This window comes from Ranitomeya imitator, chromosome 8, assembly GCF_032444005.1.
Source record: "Ranitomeya imitator isolate aRanImi1 chromosome 8, aRanImi1.pri, whole genome shotgun sequence".
Taxonomy (NCBI): Eukaryota; Metazoa; Chordata; class Amphibia; order Anura; family Dendrobatidae; genus Ranitomeya; species Ranitomeya imitator.
Window position 1 is genome coordinate 132,683,113 of NC_091289.1, and position 11,808 is coordinate 132,694,920.

Genomic DNA, 11,808 nt, shown 5'->3' on the forward strand with positions numbered 1-11,808 from the left:
TTCCTCGGCTTTCCATCCTCAGACAAATGGCCAAACCGAACGAACTAATCAAACTTTGGAAACATATCTGAGATGCTTTGTTTCTGCTGATCAGGATGATTGGGTGTCCTTTTTGCCGTTGGCTGAGTTCGCCCTTAATAATCGGGCCAGTGTTGTGAATTCTGTGGCTGAATTCACTCCTGTGGTCACAAGTGGTACTGCAGTTTCTGAGCTTCCTCCCTCAGGTGTTCTGGTGAGCTCGTTAACTGCTTCATTACTTAACTCCGCCTGATGCTGCTATCCTTGCTCCTTGTCAATGTTTCAGTGTTGGATCTGAGCTTCTCCTGATTGTTCCTGTGACCTGCTGCTCTGTATAGCTAAGTGCTTTTTGCTTTTTTGTTGCTTTTTTTCTGTCCAGCTTGTCTTTTGTTTTGCTGGAAGCTCTGAGACGCAAAGGGTGTACCGCCGTGCCGTTAGTTCGGCACGGTGGTTTTTTTTTGCCCCCTTTGCGTGGTTTTGCTTTAGGGTTTTTTGTAGACTGCAAAGTTCGCTTTACTGTCCTCGCTCTGTCCTAGAATATCGGGCCCCACTTTGCTGAATCTATTTCATCCCTACGTTTTGTCTTTTCATCTTACTCACAGTCATTATATGTGGGGGGCTGCCTTTTCCTTTGGGGAATTTCTCTGGGGCAAGTCAGGCCTATTTTTCTATCTTCAGGCTAGCTAGTTTCTTAGGCTGTGCCGAGTTGCCTAGGTAATTGTTAGGCGCAATCCACAGCCGCTTTTAGTTGTGTTTAGGATAGGATCAGGTGTGCAGTCTACAGAGTTTCCACGTCTCAGAGCTCGTTCTTGTATTTTTGGGTATTTGTCAGATCACTGTGTGCGCTCTGATCGCTAAGCACACTGTGTTTCTGGATTGCCTTCATAACACCTGTCATTAGCAAACAAAACAGTACAAGGAGCCCAAACTAATGATTCTCAATAGAGGGAAAGAAAAAGTTCTGACATCATTTATTTATTTTTTTTCTGCTCTGTGTTCACTTTTTTTTTTTTCCCCTAGACATTTGGGTGATTCTGGACACAGGTGTGGACATGGATATTCAAGGTCTGTGCTCTTCAATGGATAATCTCGTTATAAATGTACAAAAAATTCAAGATACTATTGATCAGAAATCTATGTTAGAACCAATATTTCCTATTCCTGATTTGTTTTTTGGAGATAGAACTAAGTTTCTAAGTTTCAAAAATAATTGTAAGCTATTTCTGGCCTTGAAACCTCATTCTTCTGGTAATCCTATTCAACAGGTTTTGATTATTATTTCTTTTTTGCGCGGCGACCCTCAAGACTGGGCATTTTCTCTTGCGCCAGGAGACCCTGCATTGAGTAGTGTCGATGCGTTTTTCCTGGCGCTCGGATTGCTGTATGATGAGCCTAATTCAGTGGATCAGGCTGAGAAAAATTTGCTGGCTTTGTGCCAGGGTCAGGATGATATAGAAGTATATTGTCAGAAATTTAGGAAATGGTCAGTACTCACTCAGTGGAATGAATCTGCACTGGCAGCTTTGTTCAGAAAGGGTCTCTCTGAGGCTCTTAAGGATGTCATGGTGGGATTTCCTATGCCTGCTGGTTTGAATGAGTCTTTGTCCTTGGCCATTCAGATCGGTCGACGCTTGCGCGAGCGTAAATCTGTGCACCATTTGGCGGTACTGCCTGAGGTTAAACCTGAGCCTATGCAGTGCGATAGGACTATGACTAGAGTTGAACGGCAGGAATACAGACGTCTGAATGGTCTGTGTTTCTACTGTGGTGATTCCACTCATGCTATTTCTGATTGTCCTAAGCGCACTAAGCGGTCCGCTAGGTCTGCCGTCATTGGTACTGTACAGTCCAAATTCCTTCTGTCCATTACCTTGATATGCTCTTTGTCGTCGTTTTCTGTCATGGCGTTTGTGGATTCGGGCGCTGCCCTGAATCTGATGGATTTGGATTATGCTAAACGTTGTGGGTTTTTCTTGGAGCCTTTGCGGTGTCCTATTCCATTGAGAGGAATTGATGCTACACCTTTGGCCAAGAATAAACCTCAATACTGGGCCCAGCTGACCATGTGCATGGCTCCTGCACATCAGGAAGTTATTCGCTTTCTGGTGTTGCATAATCTGCATGATGTGGTCGTGTTTGGGTTGCCATGGCTACAAACCCATAATCCAGTATTGGATTGGAATTCCATGTCGGTATCCAGCTGGGGTTGTCAGGGGGTACATGGTGATGTTCCATTTTTGTCGATTTCGTCATCCACCCCTTCTGAGGTCCCAGAGTTCTTGTCTGATTATCAGGATGTATTTGAAGAGCCCAAGTCCGATGCTCTACCTCCGCATAGGGATTGTGATTGTGCTATCAATTTGATTCCTGGTAGTAAATTCCCTAAAGGTCGATTATTTAATTTATCCGTGCCCGAACACGCCGCTATGCGCAGTTATGTGAAGGAATCCCTGGAGAAGGGACATATTCGCCCATCGTCATCACCACTGGGAGCAGGGTTCTTCTTTGTAGCCAAGAAGGATGGTTCGCTGAGACCGTGTATTGATTACCGCCTTCTTAATAAGATCACTGTTAAATTTCAGTATCCCTTGCCATTGTTATCTGACTTGTTTGCTCGGATTAAGGGGGCTAGTTGGTTCACTAAGATAGATCTTCGTGGTGCGTATAATCTGGTGAGAATCAGGCAAGGAGATGAATGGAAAACTGCATTCAATACGCCCGAGGGTCATTTTGAGTATCTAGTGATGCCGTTCGGACTTGCCAATGCTCCATCTGTGTTTCAGTCTTTTATGCATGACATCTTCCGTGAGTATCTGGATAAATTCCTGATTGTTTACTTGGATGACATTTTGATCTTCTCAGATGATTGGGAGTCTCGTGTGAAGCAGGTCAGAATGGTTTTTCAGGTCCTGCGTGCTAACTCTTTGTTTGTGAAGGGATCAAAGTGTCTCTTCGGTGTGCAGAAAGTTTCATTTTTGGGGTTCATCTTTACCCCTTCTACTATCGAGATGGATCCAGTTAAGGTCCAAGCCATCCAGGATTGGATTCAGCCGACATCTCTGAAAAGTCTGCAAAAGTTCCTGGGCTTTGCTAATTTTTATCGTCGCTTCATCTGTAATTTTTCTAGCATTGCCAAACCATTGACCGATTTGACCAAGAAGGGTGCTGATTTGGTTAATTGGTCTTCTGCTGCTGTGGAAGCTTTTCAGGAGTTGAAGCGTCGTTTTTGTTCTGCCCCTGTGTTGTGTCAGCCGGATGTTTCTCTTCCGTTCCAGGTCGAGGTTGATGCTTCTGAGATTGGAGCAGGGGCGGTTTTGTCACAGAGAGGTTCTGATTGCTCAGTGATGAAACCATGCGCCTTCTTTTCCAGGAAGTTTTCGCCCGCTGAGCGTAATTATGATGTGGGCAATCGAGAGTTGCTGGCCATGAAGTGGGCATTCGAGGAGTGGCGTCATTGGCTTGAAGGAGCTAAGCATCGCGTGGTGGTATTGACTGATCATAAGAACTTGACTTATCTCGAGTCTGCCAAGCGCTTGAATCCTAGACAGGCCCGTTGGTCGTTATTTTTTGCCTGCTTCGACTTTGTGATTTCGTACCTTCCGGGCTCTAAAAATGTGAAGGCGGATGCTCTGTCTAAGAGTTTTGTGCCCGACTCTCCGGGTTTATCTGAGCCAGCGGGTATCCTCAAGGAAGGAGTCATTGTGTCTGCCATCTCCCCTGATTTGCGGCGGGTGCTGCAAAAATTTCAGGCGAATAAACCTGATCGTTGTCCAGCAGAGAAACTGTTCGTCCCTGATAGGTGGACTAATAAACTTATCTCTGAACTTCATTGTTCGGTGTTGGCTGGTCATCCTGGAATCTTTGGTACCAGAGAGTTAGTGGCTAGATCCTTCTGGTGGCCATCTCTGTCACGGGATGTACGTACTTTTGTGCAGTCCTGTGGGATTTGTGCTAGGGCTAAGCCCTGCTGTTCTCGTGCCAGTGGGTTGCTTTTGCCCTTGCCGGTCCCAAAGAGGCCTTGGACACATATTTCGATGGATTTCATTTCTGACCTTCCCGTTTCTCAAAAGATGTCAGTCATTTGGGTGGTCTGTGATCGCTTTTCTAAAATGGTCCATCTGGTGCCCTTGGCTAAATTGCCTTCCTCCTCTGATTTGGTACCTTTGTTCTTTCAGCATGTGGTTCGGTTGCATGGCATTCCTGAGAATATTGTTTCTGACAGAGGTTCCCAGTTTGTTTCAAGGTTTTGGCGAGCCTTTTGTGGTAGGATGGGCATTGACCTATCCTTTTCCTCGGCTTTCCATCCTCAGACTAATGGCCAGACCGAACGAACCAATCAGACCTTGGAAACATATCTGAGATGTTTTGTTTCTGCAGACCAGGATGATTGGGTGTCCTTTTTGCCGTTGGCTGAGTTCGCCCTTAATAATCGGGCCAGCTCGGCTACCTTGGTTTCTCCATTTTTTTGCAATTCTGGGTTCCATCCTCGTTTCTCTTCAGGACAGGTTGAGTCTTCGGACTGTCCTGGTGTGGATTCTGTGGTGGATAGGTTGCAGCAGATCTGGACTCAGGTAGTGGACAATTTGATCTTGTCCCAGGAGAAAGCTCAACTTTTCGCTAATCGCAGACGCCGTGTGGGTCCCCGACTTCGTGTTGGGGATCTGGTTTGGTTATCTTCTCGTCATATTCCTATGAAGGTTTCCTCTCCTAAATTTAAACCTCGTTTTATTGGTCCGTATAGGATTTCTGAGGTTCTCAATCCTGTGTCTTTTCGTTTGACCCTCCCAGACTCCTTTTCCATACATAATGTATTCCATAGGTCGTTGTTGCGGAGATACGTGGCACCTATGGTTCCATCTGTTGAGCCTCCTGCCCCGGTTTTGGTGGAGGGGGAATTGGAGTATATTGTGGAGAAGATTTTGGATTCTCGTGTTTCTAGACGGAAACTCCAGTATCTGGTTAAATGGAAGGGTTATGCTCAGGAAGATAATTCCTGGGTTTTTGCCTCTGATGTTCATGCTTCCGATCTTGTTCGTGCCTTTCATGCGGCTCATCCTGGTCGGCCTGGGGGCTCTGGTGAGGGTTCGGTGACCCCTCCTCAAGGGGGGGGTACTGTTGTGAATTCTGTGGCTGAATTCACTCCTGTGGTCACAAGTGGTACTGCAGTTTCTGAGCTTCCTCCCTCAGGTGTTCTGGTGAGCTCGTTAACTGCTTCATTACTTAACTCCGCCTGATGCTGCTATCCTTGCTCCTTGTCAATGTTTCAGTGTTGGATCTGAGCGTCTCCTGATTGTTCCTGTGACCTGCTGCTCTGTATAGCTAAGTGCTTTTTGCTTTTTTGTTGCTTTTTTTCTGTCCAGCTTGTCTTTTGTTTTGCTGGAAGCTCTGAGACGCAAAGGGTGTACCGCCGTGCCGTTAGTTCGGCACAGTGGGTTTTTTTTGCCCCCTTTGCGTGGTTTTGCTTTAGGGTTTTTTGTAGACTGCAAAGTTCGCTTTACTGTCCTCGCTCTGTCCTAGAATATCGGGCCCCACTTTGCTGAATCTATTTCATCCCTACGTTTTGTCTTTTCATCTTACTCACAGTCATTATATGTGGGGGGCTGCCTTTTCCTTTGGGGAATTTCTCTGGGGCAAGTCAGGCCTATTTTTCTATCTTCAGGCTAGCTAGTTTCTTAGGCTGTGCCGAGTTGCCTAGGTAATTGTTAGGCGCAATCCACAGCCGCTTTTAGTTGTGTTTAGGATAGGATCAGGTGTGCAGTCTACAGAGTTTCCACGTCTCAGAGCTCGTTCTTGTATTTTTGGGTATTTGTCAGATCACTGTGTGCGCTCTGATCGCTAAGCACACTGTGTTTCTGGATTGCCTTCATAACACCTGTCATTAGCAAACATAACAGGCCAGCTCGGCTACTTTGGTTTCGCCGTTTTTCTGCAATTCTAGTTTCCATCCTCGTTTCTCTTCAGGCCAGGTTGAGTCTTCAGACTGTCCTGGTGTAGATACTGTGGTGGATAGGTTGCAGCAGATTTGGACTCATGTGGTGGACAATTTGACATTGTCCCAGGAGAAGGCTCAACGTTTCGCTAACCGTCGGCGCTGTGTGGGTCCCCGACTTTGTGTTGGGGATTTGGTTTGGTTGTCATCTTGTTATGTTCCTATGAAGGTTTCCTCTCCTAAGTTTAAGCCTCGTTTCATTGGTCCGTATAAGATTTCTGAGGTTATCAATCCTGTGTCATTTCGTTTGGCCCTTCCTGCTTCTTTTGCCATCCATAATGTGTTCCATAGGTCGTTATTGCGGAGATACGTGGCGCCTGTGGTTCCATCCGTTGATCCTCCTGCCCCGGTGTTAGTTGAGGGGGATTTGGAGTATGTGGTGGAGAAGATTTTGGATTCTCGTGTTTCGAGACGGAAACTCCAGTACCTGGTCAAGTGGAAGGGTTATGGTCAGGAAGATAATTCCTGGGTTTTTGCCTCTGATGTTCATGCTGCCGATCTGGTTCGTGCCTTTCATTTGGCTCATCCTGGTCGGCCTGGGGGCTCTGGTGAGGGTTCGGTGACCCCTCCTCAAGGGGGGGTACTGTTGTGAATTCTGTTGTCGGGCTCCCTCCTGTGGTCATGAATGGTACTTCGGCTGGTTCTGTCCATAGACTTCCTCTGGTGGGTGTTCTGAGTTTCCTTTCACAGGTGACGAGGTTAATTCGTTAGCTGCTGCTCTATTTAATTCCACTTAGATCTTTGCTCCATGCCACCTGTCAATGTTCCAGTATTGCATACAATTTTTTCTGGACCAACTCAATCATTCTGACCGCATGCATGACTCCCTGATAGTAGACTTGTTAGATTTCATACTTAGGCATAACTACTTTTTGTTTGATAGGGCCTATTATTTACAAGTCTCAGGGGTGGCCATGGGTGCAAGATGTGCGCCCGCCCTAGCAAATTTGTTTCTAGGGTGGTGGGAAGCCACCAAGGTGTTTCCATCCGTGATTTTTACAGATAAGGTTTCGCATTGGTCTAGGTATATTGATGACCTATTCTTTGTTTGGACGGGTTCTCAAGAAGAATGTTGCCAGTTTATTGAATCTCTAAATAACAACACTCATCACATTCTTCTAACATATACCATGTCACTGTCTACAGTTACATTCTTGGACTTGGAGATCTCGCTGGATAATGGATCGGTTATGACCAAATTGTTTCGTAAACCCACGGCTACAAACAGCCTATTGGATTTCAGGAGCTTCCACCCGCGTCACACCCGGATGGGTGTCCCAATAGGCCAATTCCTTCGGGCCAGAAGGAACTGTACTAATGATTCGGATTTTCAGGAAGAGGCTGGGGAGCACACTCATCGCTTTAAGGACCGGCATTATCCACACAGGAGCATTTCGAGGGCCTACCAGCGGGCTAGAGCCCATACGCAGGATTCACTATTGGCCCCAAGGACCAAGGTAGGTGATAATAAACCCAGGTTTATCACGACGTTTAACAACAATTGGGTTGGTCTGAGTGGTATCCTGCGTAAACACTGGGGGATACTTACCACGGACCTCAGTACTTCAACCATTGTGGGTGATTGTCCCTTGATAGTTGCTAGAAGGGCCCCGAATTTTAGAGACATCCTCACCAGGAGTCATTATGTCAGACAAACTACTCGTATAGGTCAGGGCATTAGACTCCTGGGTTCTTTCGCATGTGGCGACTGCAATGTCTGCTCTCACATGATCCTGACTAGGGACTCCTTTATCAATCCCTCTGATGGCGGACGTTATAAATTACGCTCTTACATTAATTGTAGGACTTCTTGTGTGATTTACGCCTTAATCTGTCCTTGCCACTTGGTATATGTAGGTCAAACTACACAAGAATTACGACGTAGAGTACAGAAACATTTCTCTACTATCCATATGGCCCCTGGTGACCGGGCCGAGGGTAAAATACTCACCCCAGTCGCTTCCCACTTTTTGTCTCATCATGGTGGGCGTACCACCAATACGCAGGTGGTAGGGTTGGAAAGAATTCATCATACGAATAGGGGTGGCCCCATTGTACCTCAGCTTCTTAGGGCTGAGGCTCGGTGGATTTTCCACTTGGGATCTGTGACCCCGGGGAGTCTTAATGAGGAGTTATTATTTACGGGCTTTCTGGGTTAATCCATTCCTCCTTTTCTTCCTTTCCCCCCCCCACCCTTTTCCCTTTCTCCTTTTCTTTTCTTTTTTTGTTCTTCTTTCTTTTTTACTTTTTATTTTTTGGCTATTTTTTAGATTACGTTTTGGAAATCCTGCGGGCCTTCAGTTTATATACCTATGGAAGAGATTTTCTGGATCTTGGATGGAGCTACCTCTGAGTTTATATACTGCCGTGAAGATTCTCATCATTCATCAGCAAATCCTGGATTCATTATATGAACAATGATTGGCGGCGTTGAGTGTTTCTTTTGGGGTTTTTCTATTAAATATATTTGTGCCGTTGGTCTGAATCTTTGTGCATCTGTTGGGCTCTTGCTCCAGTCTGGATACTTGGTGTTATATATATTTTTTGCTCTGGTATCATTATTGGCCTTTCTGCAGGGGGTTTTTCCTTCTAGTTCATCATGTTACCCTTTAGTGGCTCATGGGGCGCTATAGGACTATGGGCGTTTGCTGTTTTATCTACATTATCATGGCTTTTGGATGGGTTATAGAATCCCATTGAGGGCTCTCCTATTCAATCGCCACTGGGCCCATGTCTGATAAGAATCTTGGTCTTTGGGGGTGTTGCGTTTTTTCTGCTGTTTCACTAAGAGGCCATATCTGGGGGCTTTGTGCAATCTGGGGAGTATGTATAGGTTATGTTTTGTTATATGTAACTTTAACATTTAATAAAAACTATTTATATTGTCATATTATTTTTATGTTAATATTTTCCCCGTTTCAGGTTGTTGTGATGCTGCATGATATGTGTGGTGGTGTGCCCCCGGGGGTTGTGTGGTATGTGACGCGCTTGTGTTGTGCATGTGGGGTTGCATATGATCATAGGTGTTGTCATATATGTTCTTATGGGGGTCCATAGGGACGTATATTTGCCCTACGGTCGGCTATTATTATATGGCCCTCCGTATTTGTCTGGCTGCAGTTGTATCTATTAGAGCTTCGTTTCAGCAGCACACACTTGGGTTTAGTTCTGTGGTTTCTCTGCAGCACACATTTGGGTCTAGATCTGCAGCTATTTGGCTGTAGCGTCTATATATGGTTGTAGGGACTATATAGATATCTTGCCATATATGTATTAGATGGATTCCTTCTGTGGCATTCTTGAACATCTATTTGGGCTGATCTTATGCCCTGGTCTTGCGCCCGGACCTGGTTTGTGTTCTTCTCCCTACCATCTTCCCTCCCCCCTCTTCTTTTTCCCTCTTTTTCTCCTTTGCCTTCCTCCCCTTTTCTTTCTTTTTCTTTTCCTTCCCCTCGGGCCGTTCTGTCTCTCCTTCTGATATACCTATGTCCTGGACCCTTTAGCTCTTGTGTTATTTGGGTTATTGTCCCACTTGGAGATTTTCTCCGGCCGGTTATATTTCCGGCAACAGGGGGAGTCGCGCTCCTCACAGCTGTTCATCTGCGCTTGCGCATGTGTACGCCGACGCCGGCTGTGTCCCCGGCGGTAGGAGAGGCTTAGCTCCCATTGGTGCGACCGCGCACGCGCACTCTTTGCCTGGCTGGGGGGATGTGTCTATTCCTCATCCTGCTGGATGACGTGCGCTCTCCTCTTAAGTACCATACTTCCGGTTGCGCCGGCGTTTCTACCCACCTGCGCTCCATTAGGTAAGCCATATACTTACTATTTATACAGTGGGTCCTCTGACACACGGCACCTTCCCCTGACGAAGCCCTCTTGAGAAGGGCGATACGCGTTGGGCGTTCTTTCTTCTTTGGCACACATTTTGTCTGCGCCTGGAGTCGGCGTGCTTGCCCTTTCCTCCTTGGGTATGTTACAGCCCGCTTGTTCTATCAGAGACATGGGGTTTGTTGGGACTCTATGAGTTATCAGTACCCGAGCCACTGCATTTGGTGGGCTCTGCCCTGTAGGTGGGTTTCTATACTATAGTGGTTTTCCCAGTTTGGTGGATAGATTGTGGCTGCTATAGGTTTGCACGCTTGCCCAGCTATTTGTTATTAGCTCTATGAGCCAAAGGGTTATTTCTCCTATATATATGCCGGTTTTTTGCAGACTTGTATCTTGTATTTTGTACATGTCATTTGCTTATATGTGCCAATTGTACTTTGTACTGTTTTTAATTATGTTTTATGTGTTTTGAAGTTGTTGTGTGTTAATAAAACTCCTTTTGTTATTATATTTATATTCTTGCTTTATTTTCTGTGGGTGTGCATTCTTTGGAGCAGCTTCTTTTTTCTTGCTGCACTCTTAATGTTCCAGTATTGGTCTAGTTCACTCCTGGATCGTTCTTGTGACTTGTCTTCCCATCAGAAGCTAAGTTCCAGCTTGTATTTCTTTGGTTTGCTATTTTTCTGTCCAGCTTGCTATTTAATTTGTTGTCTTGCTTGCTGGAAGCTCTGGGACGCAGAGGGAGCGCCTCCGCACCGTGAGTCGGTGCGGAGGGTCTTTTTGCGCCCTCTGCGTGGTCTTTTTGTAGGTTTTTGTGCTGACCGCAATGTAACCTTTCCTATCCTCGGTCTGTTCAGTAAGTCGGGCCTCACTTTGCTTAATCTATTTCATCTCTGTGTTTGTATTTTCATCTTTACTCACAGTCATTATATGTGGGGGGCTGCCTTTTCCTTTGGGGAATTTCTCTGAGGCAAGGTAGGCTTTATTTTTCTATCTTCAGGGCTAGCTAGTTTCTTAGGCTGTGCCGAGTTGCATAGGGAGCGTTAGGCGCTATCCACGGCTATTTCTAGTGTGGTTGATAGGTTTAGGGATTGCGGTCAGCAGAGTTCCCACGTCCCAGAGCTCGTCCTTTATTATCAGTAACTATCAGGTCATTCCGTGTGCTCTTAACCACCAGGTCCATTATTGTCCTGACCACCAGGTCATAACACCCACGTGTCTCTTCAGATTCAGAGAGACAAAGCTGTTGGGCATCACTACATACTGCCTCTTCTTCTTTCTCCAATGCTGCTTGGCTGGCCCTCTCTTTCCAAGCCAATAGATTCAGAGAACAGAAGTAGAGATGGCTCCTGTCCTGGGCTCTCTGACTGCCTGGGCAATATGGCAGGTGGTGAAGAGACAGATGGGTGCTCTTCAGTGCTCTGTGCCTGAGAGGATGTGGCACTAATTGAAGTCGATGCGTTAGCTGCCATCCATCCGACTACGGCTTCAATTTGTACATCCCGCAGCAGCGTGGTATGGTGAGCTCCTACAAAGCTGCGCATGAAGGACTGTTCCCTGCTAAAACTTGGGGATGATGAGTCACCGGTGCCCGCAGCAGGCACAGAATCCCCACGTCCTCTCCATGCTCCACCTCCATACCCACGGTCCTTACTCCCTGCCTTCTTCATCTTGGTTGACTGACAAAGATAGGCAGAAAAGTACTAAAGGCTTAGTGTGCTTATTCCTGAACACCTGCTAACAGGTATAAGGAACACTAATTTAATCAAGTGTGGACTAGACTTTAATATGACCTAATGTGGCCTACACAACTGTAAAGTGGACTGTTTGGTAAACTTTATAAACTTTTTGTTTTTTTCTCAGAACAGACTACAGAGTGATCTGCACTCACATAGAGACCGTGCAGACAGCCGTGAACAGCGCTGCAAGGCAAAAAAAAGCTCCTCTATGTAATCCAATATAGTGTTTTTCCA

The 11,808-nt window shown here is 46.1% G+C and overlaps 1 long non-coding RNA gene across 1 annotated transcript; it reads left to right on the forward strand.

Moving 5' to 3' along the window:
- Window positions 1-811: 811 nt before the first annotated feature.
- On the forward strand, window positions 812-8,792 carry LOC138647293 (uncharacterized). Its single transcript, XR_011314940.1, has 3 exons — window positions 812-1,083; window positions 7,154-7,464; window positions 8,278-8,792. It is a non-coding gene; the product is annotated as an uncharacterized lncRNA (long non-coding RNA).
- Window positions 8,793-11,808: the final 3,016 nt, after the last annotated feature.